Source organism: Alligator sinensis, unplaced genomic scaffold (assembly GCF_000455745.1).
Source record: "Alligator sinensis unplaced genomic scaffold, ASM45574v1 scaffold599_1, whole genome shotgun sequence".
NCBI lineage: Eukaryota > Metazoa > Chordata > Crocodylia > Alligatoridae > Alligator > Alligator sinensis.
In genome coordinates this window covers 2,692,880-2,705,609 of record NW_005841968.1, presented here as the reverse complement: position 1 = coordinate 2,705,609, position 12,730 = coordinate 2,692,880, and positions in this window count along the sequence as shown.

The window sequence follows — 12,730 nt, the reverse complement described above, 5'->3', positions numbered from 1 at the left end:
CTTGCTCTCCTCTAGCTGCTTCCCAAAAGATTCCTTGAAGACTGGAAGATGGGAGGAGTGCACTCTAAGCAAGCTTGCAGATGACACCAAGCTGGGGGGAGTAGTAGCTACACTGGAGGGCAGAGCTAGGATTCAGAGTGACCTAGACAAATTACAGGATTGGACCAAAAGAAATCTCATGAAGTTCAATAAGGACAAATGCAAAGTCATGCACTTAGGACATAGCAATCCCATGCACTAATATAGACTGGGGAAGGGCTACCTAAGCAGCAGTTTTGCAAAAAAGGACCTGGGGTTACAGTGAACAATAAGCTCAATATGAGCCAACAGTGTGCTATTGTCATGAAGAAGGCTAACCGCATGCTGAGCTGCATTGGTAGGAGCATTGACAGTAGACAGAAGGAAGTGATTCTCTCTCTCTATTAGGCACTGGTAAGGTGACATCCGGAGTACCATGTCCAATTTTGGGTTCCCCACTATAGAAAGGATGTGGACAAATTCTTGGGAGAGTCCAGTGGAGGGCAACAAAAATGGTTAGTGGGCTGGGGAACATGATTGTAGAGGAGAGGTGAAAGAACTGGGCTTACTTAGTGTAGAGAAGAGAAGACTGAGGGAAGATTTAATACCAGTCTTCAACTACCTGAAGCGGGGTTCAAAAGAGGATGAAGCTGGACTATTTTCAGTGGCGGCAGATGACAGAACAAGGAGCAATGGACTTAAGTTGCAGCAAGGGAAGTTTAGGTTAGATATTAGGAAAAACTTTCACTAGGAGGGTAGTAAAGCACTGGAATAGGTTACCCAGAGAGGCTGTAAGATCTCCATCCTTAGAACTTTTTAAGACCCAGCTAGACAAAGCCTTGGCTGGGATGATCTAGTTGGAGATGGTCCTGCTTTGAGCAGGGGGTTGGTCTAGATGACCTCTTGATGTCCTTTTCAACCCTAATGTTCAATGATTCTATGTTTCTATGACCTGCTTCACAATCTTACCAGGTATCACTGGTCTGTAGTTCCCCAGATCCTCCTTCTTCCCTTTCTTAAATATGGGCACTCTATTTGCCCTGCAGACTTGAAAGTATCTAGACCAGGGATTGGCAACATTTTTGGGCAGAGGGTCAAAAACACCCACAACCTCAACTTGTAAGATGTTAGCGTGCCAGGGGCAGATGGTGGGGGAACTGCAATGGGCCTGATCCTTGCTATAGCAGCGCAGCCACTTCCTGGCCGTCTGCCGTGAGGCATGTACGCCAAGCAAAATGCCTTCATATGCCTTCGTATGCCACACTGGCACATGTCCCAGGAATTGTCTACCCCTGGTCTAGATTCTCTAAGTAATCCCCAACCTGCCATTACTCTAGGCTGTTTGTCTCCTTCCCTATCTGTGTTGCTAATTGCATTTGTCATCTGGTATCTACCCCGTTAATGTAAACCAGGGGTGGGCAAAATACAGCCCGCGAGCCGCATCCAGCCCATGAGGCCATTTTATCTGGCCCCTGGAGTCCCTAAAAATGTTAGAAAATTAATATTTATCTGTCTGGGTCTGGGCTCGCCTGTTGGGGCTGCGTGCAGCAGCAGCAGCTGCGGCCCCTCCACTTGCCATGCCAGGCAGTGTTTGCTGCTGCTGCCCGCCCGGAGCTCGCACGCTGGGCAGCGGTGGTAAACACTGTGTGGCACAGCAAGCAGGGGGGCTGCAGCTGCTGCTGCTGTGCACAGCCCCAATGGGTGAGCTCGCAGCTGGCACAGGGCCCAGGCTGGCAGCACGGCTGGGTTACAAGCTGGTGCTGAGCGCAGGAAAAGTGGCCCCTCGCCCTCCCCATGGCCAGCGTCCCGCACTGTACCTGCTCACAGCCTACGTGGGGCTGCCTGTGCCTGCTCAGGACAGCCCCACGCAGGCTGCGAGCTGCTGCAGCAGGGAGCTTGGACCACAGGGGAGGGGAGGGGAGGGGCTGCTTTTCCCCACACTCAGCACTACCTGCTGGCGAGCAGGGGGTTGGGGCTGCACCCTGCCCCCCGCCTGTACCATGGGGCTGGCGGGCACTGGGAGTGAGCGGGAGCATGGGGCCCACACCAGTGTCCCAGGGCCAGCACTGTGGGGCCCAGAGCAGGGCAGCAGGAGTACAGGGTCCCGGCCAGCAGGGGCTCTATGGAGCCAGGCCAGCTCCCCACTCCATGCTGACGCAGCCCAGCCCAGCTCCACAGACCCCTGCCAGCCTGCACCCCACTCTTGGTCCTGCCAGTGATGGCCCAGAGACATTGGTCCCAAGATGGTGACCTGGGGGCGGGGCACCTGTCAAAGAGCTGGGCACCAGTCAAGGGGCAGGGGTACCCATGCGGCCCTCGACAGCTTGCCACAATTGGGTAAGCAGCCCTCCACCCGAAAGAATTGCCTCCCCAGTGTAAACTGAAGTAAAAAATGGCATTAAATACTCCAGCCTTCTCTGCATTGTTTGTGACTAGATTGCATTTCGTATTCTATAAGGGACCTGTGGTTTCTCTGGTCGTCTTATTTTTGAGATACCTGTAGATTTCCTTTCTGTTGCCTTTTATGTCCCTTGCCATATGCATCTCAAATTATGCCTTTCTAATTTTCTCCCTGCATGCCCATGTGATACTCTTGTACTCTTCCCTAGTACTACGAACAAGTTTCCACTCTTCGTAGGATTCATTTCTGAGGAAGAGATTGCTGTCTAGCCAGGCTGGCCTCCTGTTGCACGTCCTATTCTTCTATCACATTGGGATAGCTTTCTGCACTCTTAAAAGGTCCTCCTTAATGTACAACCAGCTATCCCAGTCAACTTTTCCCCCTGGACTTGCTTCCTGGGGGATCCTGCCCACCAGTGTCCAGAGTTTGTTAAAGTCCACTTTTCTAAAGTCCAGTGTTTTTATTCTCCTGCTATCCTTCCTTTCTCCTTGTAAGATTTTGAACTCTGTCCCTTCATAGTCACTGTCACTCAAGCTACTTTCCACCCTCACATTCTCAACCAGTTCCTCCCTGTTTGTGAGCTGTGAATTGAGACAAGCTTCCCTCTAGTTGGCCTCTCTACCATCTGTATCAAACATTTATTCCCACCAGATTCCAAGATTTTGCTGGACTGCTTCTGCATTTCTGAATTTCCCTCCCAGCAGATGTCCTGATAATCAAAATCTCCCATGAGAACCAGGTCCTGCAATTTGGAAGCTTCAGTTATTTAAAGAAGGCATCATCCACCTCCTTGTCCTGGCTTGGTGACCTGTAGTAGATGCCCATCATGGCATCCCCCCTACTCTCCCCTCTGACATTTACCCAGAGGCTTTCAACAGGCCTTCCACTTCATACTGCACCTCACAACACCTTTATATACAGGGAAACACCTACTCCTTTTTATCCTTCCTGAACAAGCTATCCAGTCCATGTCCATACTCCACTTTATACAAACTATCCCACTATGTCTCCATAGTCCCTATTCGATCATAATTCTGTGATTGTAATAGGACCTCGTGTTCATCCTGTTTGTTCCCCATGTACTTCTTGCATTCATATATACACATTTTATATATACATGTTTTATATAAACATATAAATACACATTAAAAGTACAACTACACATTAAAAATTCTCATTCATGGGTTTATTAACCTGGAGGCCACAACATTCATGACCTACAGCCAGATTCAGATGGATCCAACCAATTCACATGAGAATTGCAACAGAGTCGAGAATCATTTTGCTGTTGTAATATGAGGCCAGGGTATAGGAGTCCAGCAGGAACTGGGCAGTGTTATTCAGACATCTACATCATTCAGCATCCTGAACTCTAATTAATGGTCCAGGAGTCTCTGCACAATACAACGACAAATAACACTTTGGTCTTTACATTTTTCATCTTCTAAATGTTTTTTCTTTCTAATAAACTTCCTTCCTGATGCTTTTAAATGAAATTCCATTTAGTACTGAATGCTCCTCCTTATATTGAGCTGGGAATATGCTGTCACAGCCACCCCGTGCCAATTACCTTAACTACTTTCTGCAGTCTCATCTTTAGAAGCAGTTGTAGGAATCACATTACATCTGAGACCAGAAAGGGTTTACTTTTTTTTTTTTTTTAAATCAGGCTGATATGTACATAATTATCTTCGGACTTTGCTCCACTGCAAATACACTAAATACTCTACCGATTGTTAATGCAACATTAAATCAGGGTGTCAAACTTCCCCCCCCGACCTCATCCCAGATCCGACCATGGGGCTTCTCCCAAGCCAGGTCCTTTATGCAATGTGTAGTTAACCTGTGCAAATCATTGCCACAGGAGGTGGTAGAGGCAGGTAGCATAGCCATGTTCAAAAAGGGACTAGGCAAATTCATAGATAATAGATCTACTAATAGCTGTTGAACAGAACGGTTGGAGATGTTTCCTCTGACATGTCTAAACTAATAATTGTGGATGCCAGAGAGGGTAATAAATAGGGGATAGATATCTCTAGTTAAATGCTCTCCCTCTAGCATCCACTTCTGCCACTGTTGGAGACAGGATCATGGGCTAATAGACCATTGGTCTGACCCAGTATGGCACTTTTTATATTCTTATCCATACCACGGTGGCTCCTCCTGGGCTGGATCTATGGAATCAGCAGCAGCCGTGGTGGGCCTGGGTCTGGAACCAATGACACAGGTCCACATTCAGGCAGTGGTGGTGGTTGGAGATTGGACAGCAGCACAGGTCCAGGAGTGGGCAGCAGCAAGGCACGTGAGGCATGTATCTACACAGCCCCTCGTTCACCTCCCTGTGCAAATGTCCATGTCCACTGGGGTCTAGGGACCCTGAATTCTGTAACAGGTTACATCCAACTGGCCATGATCCCAACTTCCTGTAGCCCACTGGACCAGAGGGCCGACTAGAATCGTTCCACAAGCTGGATCTGATCCATAGGCCATATGCATGATACCCCTGCACTAAATCTTTCCCAAATTTTTACCCTATTTGCAAATCATGCTGAAAAATTAACCTCCATATTTTTGAAGGAGGGGATGCTTTTCAAGACTCTTCCTGTAAGGGTAGTAAGTTTTATGGTCACTTTTTGGTAACACTGGCCTCCCATGCAGACATGATTGTTTTTTACACCATCATGAAAAGGTCAGTCTCCTTGAACACATGGGCATTCAGTTTCTTTTAGCATCCCTAAATCACTCATCTTCAATTTTGACCTTATTATTGGAAAAAAAGTCGTGCCAGCACTACCTCCTGCTTTGCGCAGGGGGTTGGACTAGGTGACCTCCTGAAGTCCCTTCCAACCCTAATTTTCTAGGATTCTCTGATTCATTGAGGCACTAAGTTGTCACCAGTGTTACATAAGCATCTATGGACCACACCTGGACCCAGCTGGGTTTTACAAGAGCCTCTTAAAATGCACAGGGGCTTGCATCAAGATCCACACAGATGTTTACGCACCAATATGCCTAAGCAGATCTGAACCTTGGCCTATATATGCAAATAATCAAAGACAAGCCATATTCTTTGGTGATATTTTTTTATGAGATACAGAATAAGGCTGTTTTATTATGAAAGTTAAATATCATTTGTCTTTTTACAAATCACAGTGCTAGTCTAAACAGACCAGTTAGGAAGCGGATGGCTTCTAAAGGCTGTGGATTCCCAGGGGCAGAATCATTACATTTTCCAAATACTTATCATAATTATGTTTTGTTCAGAGATTAGTTGAGTTATCCTCTTGGGATCAATTATGACTCATCCAAAAGCCAGAAGCAAAAGTTCTTCAGTAAAATCCTATTGGAATGGATACCAGCTGCTCACAACAATAAAGTATTTTCCCCCTCCACAATTTAATGTGCTACTGAAGTTATTAAAATGTTGCTCTTGGTCATTTTTCAACATTCTGCAGAAACTGCTTCAAGGTCATTATGCCTGACAAATAGAGAATAGGATATGCAAAAACAATTTCTCGAGGTGCTTTTAACCAGGTGCAGTCTATTTAATAAGATCATGTGGTCTACTTCAGAGGAATTAGCCATGTTTGTACTAAAGGTAGCAATAGGTTATAGCATTAGAATGGAAGAGCAGAAAAATTCAGAGGGCCAAATTCGGACTGGCTATGGATCTATAGAGGAAGCTCTAGGTATAAACATTTCCAACTCAACCCAGCCCCCAGATCCCAATTGCAAGGGCACATCTAGGGCCAGATCAGTGGGGCTGCTGCATTTGGCAGCAGTATGGGTCCAGGCAGGGCAGCAGTGTGGGTCTGGGGCTGTGTGGCTAGCTGGAGAGTCACTGAGACAGCGCAGAGCTGGGAGCTTGTGGTGGCATAAGCTCTAGCCTAAGGTGGCTCTGCACCATTATATGTCCTCAGCTCTGTGCAGGTGCCTGGCTAGAGCTCTGCACCGCCGTGTGACCTTGGCTCAGCGCTACCACACACTCCAGGCACTGCTGCCCAATCAGCATTATCACACACTGCAGGCATTGCTACCCAACCAGTTCAGTGCTGCTGCCCAAATGTGGCTCTATGTTACTGCCCAGTGGCATAGAGCTCTGGCCCCTGGCAGTGTCAGGGGCATATAGCAGTGCAGAGCCAAGCGCATGCAATTCCACATCCAGGATTAGGGACTAAGTGCAAATGCAGACTGGCTCCCTAAGACACCCCTGATTTAAGCATTGCAGCAGCAAGTAGCAAACTACAAAAACCCACGTGCTGAGCTGGGAGTGAGTGACCTGGGATACTCCAAACGAAACGGGGAACACAGCAGTGTGTCTGGACACAAACCCCTCATCATATCATAGATGCCTGGTATGAGCTTCTGTCTACTCAGGGCTTGTCTACACTGTGCAGTAGCAGGTCCCAGTGAGGACAGGCTGAGCGTACTTCTCCCATGCCCTCTTCAGTCAAGTCTGCAGGCATGCTCCAGATCTAGAACTTTGCCCATAAGGACTCTGTGGGTTTGTCCCCTCTGCTGTTGAGATTTGGCCAGTGTACACCAAAGAATTCAAGATCCAAGGAGGCAAACAGAATAGGCACAAAGAAGCCTGACTCTGAGTCCTAGTGGTTATGGCATTCAGCTGGGAGGAAGGAATCTTGGGTTCCAGTCCCTACTGCCAGGAGTATTCCTGCTTCACCCACTGTCTGTCTAATGTAAAATGCACAAACTGCTTTGGGAGTAGGGACCATACCCCAGGGCTAGGGACAGAAGTTACACATAAACCAGTTTAAGTGATCAGAAACTGGTTTAAACCTGCAACAGAACAGAAGTTTAGTGTTCATAAACCAGTTTCAAGATGGCCAAAGCTAGTTTAAGATAAACCTGGTTGAATGTAGCATCAGGCTTAACTGATTTAGGTCAAACCAGTTTATGGAACTTCTGTCCCAGACCCCTTCCTGGTTCAAGTTAAATTACAGTCCCCCAGCATCCCAGGATGCTTTGCAGCCCTGGGCTGGGCTGTGCTGTCTGCTTGAGCAGAGCAGGGTTAGCCCCGTCCCTCTGCTCTCTAGCCGGAGCAGTGGGGGCTGGATGACAAGGGGGTGGGAGTGGGAAACCACCCCCACCCCCACTTCACGGGAGGTGCTGCCCAGACTGCTGGCTGGCCACACCCCCACCACTTGGGGAAAACTGCTACTTCTGTCTGTGCCTAGATATCCAGGTCTATGCAAAGAAAGCTTATCTTGGGACATGAATGCTACCACACTAAAACAGAAGCATCTTGCATTTACTTGCTTTAGTGCCACAGTAGGTGTTAAACTTCCAGTAGGTGTTAGCAGTCCCAGTGCCACCACAAGCTACGCTCATTCCATGTGACTTTTTCCCCTATGGGTGGATTTCACGTATGTGCAGAGGTCCAGGTGAATATTAAAACCTTGGCTAACAGCTAGATTTTACCTCACTTTAATGGTCTGTTTTACTGCTCTTGTTTTAAGAATATATTTTTGCCCTGAAATGGTGAAGCCTCTACTTCAGTGTTCCCAAATTGGGGTCAGCATGACCCCATTATGGCCTAATTTCCTCAACATGACCCCATTTCCTCAGCATGGCCCCTCACTCCCAACCCACAGCCCCCAACCCCTGCGACACCATCTGCTGATGTTGTGACCCCATTTAGAGTCACGACACACAGTTTGGGGACCGCTGCTTTACTTAGACAAGAGAATAGTTCAACCTCCTTAACCTTCAATTCTTGGGCTTTTTCTGGGATTACCAACAATAAACGTAACCAACCAATTGCAATCTGGATCCCCTTGGGGTTGGGCTGAGACCTCCAGCTAATTTCCCACACAGGAGAAAACCTTTATCAGTCCTCAGACCATTATTACTTGTCTGTAACTGGCTTTATGAGATCTAGGAGAGTATTCTCATTTGCAGTAGAAAACTCGATAAAATGACTTTTAGGATACAGGTGCCTTACTTCTTCAATATGCTAAAATGCTTAGTGTAAAAGAAGTGCATAGGGAAGTGGTCCTTCTCTGCACAGAATGTTTCTCTTTGCAGAAAGAAATGAAAAACTGCCTGCAATTCTCAACAGTTAGTTCTGTCCATTACAAAATGTGCTTTTCCAGCTTAAAATTACCATGGTGTCTTATTCATTGTGACAAGTCTACTTATCCATATCAATAAAACTGCCTTTGTAAAGGAAAAGATTTTGGTGGGCAATTTCTTTTGTCATTTCCTTGCACCAGAAAATGGTTTACCTATCAACTCTTCTTGCAAATACCATAAGTCAATCAGCAATAAGGGTAAATCAATGGCATGAACCAAACAGGTCGATGACAGATGCAGCAATTAATTTAGCCCAATAGACTTTTCAGGGTATCGTTTGTCTAACAAGCAGCAAACAAGCACAGTGACATCAATAGCCTTTCAGGGTTAGGATGACCTATGATAAGAGATAATTGGAAGTAATTATAAATATTAGATTTTAGAGTTTACAAAGATTGAAGCAGAGAAGAGATTGATTATTCCTGTGAAAAGTCATTTCTCAAATAGCTGAAGAGCACTGTATGCACACAAGAAAAATATCTTATTTCAATTATCCTGGATTCAAGCACAGAGGCTGAGAGACAATACATGTATGTGTGTTTAGTCAGTTTTACCAACAAAAAATGAGTGCCACCTTATCTTAAATCCAATCCCATCACCCATTTCCATGGCATCTAAGGCCCCAGTCCTGTAACTGGCTCTGTCCTGGCAGATTCCTGCAGCCTCCTAGCAGCTTCTTTGATTCAATGGGCTCCCTGTGGGTATAGGGCTCTGTTCACACAGTCAGTAGCAGTAGCAAAGGAAATGCATTGGTGGGAGTTATGATTATACCAAATGACAGCGCATGTCAAATTCTGAAAACCCCAAATCCTTACATGAGTTCAGTCAAACACCTAGATGAAGACACTGACAGCTGTGTTTCACAGAATTGAATCTATAGCTTTCACAGAGGTGTACGTGAGTACCTACTTCCTACTGAGCAGCCAAAAGCATCAGCATTTCCAAAGGGCCTTCACAACCATATGGAGGGATCTTGAGAGCCTAATGCAATGAAAGTGCTTGCACCTAAAGTAGGATTTAAGCTAGCTTTAAGCTCTTAAGTTCAACACTGCATTCCAACTCCCCACTTCCACTCCCCCCAAAAATCCCTACTCATTTGCTTAACCCTGGAGCATGTCCATTTTGATCAGAAAGTCCACAGGAGCTGATAGTCTGCCCACAGACCCCCATATAAGAACTTAGGGGTCAGACTATTCTCTCCATGGGTAGGGAAGAGGCAAGAGGGACAGGCTGGCCCTGCAGGCTGCAGGAAGCAGAGTTCCAGGGAGAAGCAGGGCCTGGCAGGACAAGGAAGAAGGACTCCAGGCTGCAGAGAAGCTGCAGGAAGCCCCTGCACCACCAGGCAGCCCCAGGTAAGTATTTTGGGGCCTTGCATGGTAGTTTTGCCATGGTGTGGTGTTAGCCCCAGGATGGGGAACCTTTTGTTTGAGAACAGATGCTCATATCTTTTGTTGTGTTTAAATACTGGAGGACTGGACTGTGGCTATGGGGCACAGGAGGCCACTGAGAAGGTCACCAAGGGCACCCCAAGTCCTAGACCCATTGAAGGTCTACGGACTGTCGTGTCCGACCACAAAGACTGGGGGCACAAGCCCAAAGCCCATGAGGGTGAGACCAGGGGCCGAAGAGCCCATAGCCCATAAGAACGAGACTGGAGCTCCGGCCTAGGAACCTATGGTCCTGAGAGGCAGAGAGGCCCAGCCAAGGTTAAGTGGGCCAAAGCCAGGGGGGACTGAGCTCAGACAAGGGCCTAACACCCCAACTCCCCTGCCCTCTTGGGACAGCATCCCTGTTCAATCATAATATCCAGGTGTGGCAGGAAAGACAACAGGGTGGAAACCTGAGAGGCCAAAAGGAGCAAGCAAGTTAGGGTCTAGGTGGCTGATAAGGGGTGACTTTGCTGCCCCAGCGCTGGACCTGCTATAGCCCTGTACCCAGCAGAGGGGTTGGCACGGGGAGAACACTGCATGTACAGCCCCATGGACCAGCCCTGTGTTCTGGCTCTACGACCATTCCAGACTGGGCCATGGTGGAGCCAGCATGCAGAGCCAGTGCACACCCTGTGCAGCACCCACATACTGGCTCTGGGGCTTGCTGTGCATGAGGCACACAGGACTCGCACAGGCTTCATACTGCGTGTGGTGTGTGGCCTGGACTCGGCGCTGCAGAAGGCATAAAGGTCTGAGGTGCGGACTGCGTGCAGTACCTTGGATCAATCCTCTTTGCTGCCTGCAATGCCAGGTCCAGCCCACACACCACAGGGAATTTTCACACATTCACTTTTCATACAATCTCTGCTTGGTACCAGTCATTTAGTAAGCATCTTTAACTAGCTGCTCAATGCTAGGCAGTAAAGGCGGGCTTAGATGCCATCACAGAACTAATAAAAGAACAGGAATACAAAAGTCCATCCCCAAATTAGTTTAAAGCTTCTGAGATACAAACTGTAAGGTTTCCCCCAGAAAAATTACTATCACAGAACATTAAAATTACCTTATGTCCTACATGAATTGTCTGTTTAACAGAGGGCCACCTCCTGAGCTTGTTCACCCTGGATTTACATTATATTATTCAGCAGAACTTGTCCTAACTAATATTGGAATAGGTCTGGGAAGAAGCAGGCTCCCCGCAGAATCACAAGAATTTCCAGGTTCAGGGGATGTACCTGTGCTGAGAAAACACATGTAGGAAGCTGAGGAACAATATAGTGGAACAAAAAGGAAAAATAAGTAGGATAATAAAGAATAGTAGGGGGCTATCATGTGCAGTGGCGCATTCACAGTAAGCTAAAAAGGATTGATGTGCCTCCTTGTATAGGTCACTGAGTTAGTTAAGAAATGGCTGCACAAATAGGCAAAGAGAGAGACTGTCAGGAGGCTGTCTAGGCAAGAACGCATATCACTGACAGTGACAAACCAAAAGAAAACACAAAAAAGAAAAAAAAACATTAAAGCAGCACAAGAAGATGAAAAGGGAAATTAGCCAGGCACCAAGAGCATCCCGTTAGAGCAAAATTTGGTTTTAACGACCACTACTTGTAGTCATCATATGGCCTTAATGAACAATTTGTACTTGCCAAAGCCTGCTTCCAAGTACAAGCCACCATGTTTGATGCCCTTTTAATGGTCCATGGGTTTCATTTGTAACAATTCAATTAACAATTGGGCTACAGTTGCTCTAATCATCATCTACTGTTAATAGTGTTTCTGCACTGTCAAGTGTTTCACAGTTTGTTAAACTGAATTTTGAACAACATTTTTTTTAGAATCAAAGACATTCTCAGTGTGAAAAGCTTCTGCTGGGGAATGGGCTTGTGAGAAGAGCTAGAAGAAAAAAAAGAGATGGAACTAGCAATGCCAATGAGCTACTGCAGTAATTATGTCTTTTGAACCTAATTTTTGACTGCAAGGGGTGTATTATGTATACAATCCATAGGAGACAGAGAGAGGGAACTTAAATTTTTAGGAATAACTTTACAGATACTGTGAAAAAGAAAAGCATTGAAATTCTGGCAATCAGCTACGCTGGCAGGTGGAACTACAGCCCAGCAGGCCCAATTCCTGTTTTCACTCATATAGATTGGGAGCAAGTCAATGGAATTACACTAGTGTAGGAAGAGAATTGGACCTGGTATATAACTGTAATGACCAAGTTTTGGCAAGCATTTCTTAGTGCAACACTGTGTGCCTGTATGTGTATGTGTGCGCCCAATATTCCTATTCAATATATTTCTTATATTACTGTCATGCCCACACTGTCCATTGAACTTGGCTTCCTCTATAGTGCTAAGCACTAGGGCTATGCGAAGCTTTGGGTGCTGTTATGATTCGGAGGAGATTCAGTTCGATTCTGTGGCTGAATCTCTGAATCTGAATCAAATCAGGGGACCAATTAAAAGGTCTGAATTGATTCAGGAAAGATTTGGAGAGCTTTGGAGATTTGGGCAGTCCCCACTGGCTGCAGCAGGGTGCTGGACCCGGACTCCATGCTGGTAAGTAGGGGGCGGGAGAGGGAGGGGACTGGAGGAAAGGGGAGGGAGCCATGCGGGGGACCCAGCCAGGCCCCATCCCCTGCCTGCTCCCCCAGCCCCTTGAGTGACCTCGAGCCCCTCCTGCTCTCCCAGCCTCCGCTTCCCCCAGCTTCCCTGCCTGCCCCAGTTCCTGGTTGTTTAAAAAAAAAAGTCCCCACTCACCGGGTGCTGCCAGGTGGGGGGGGTGA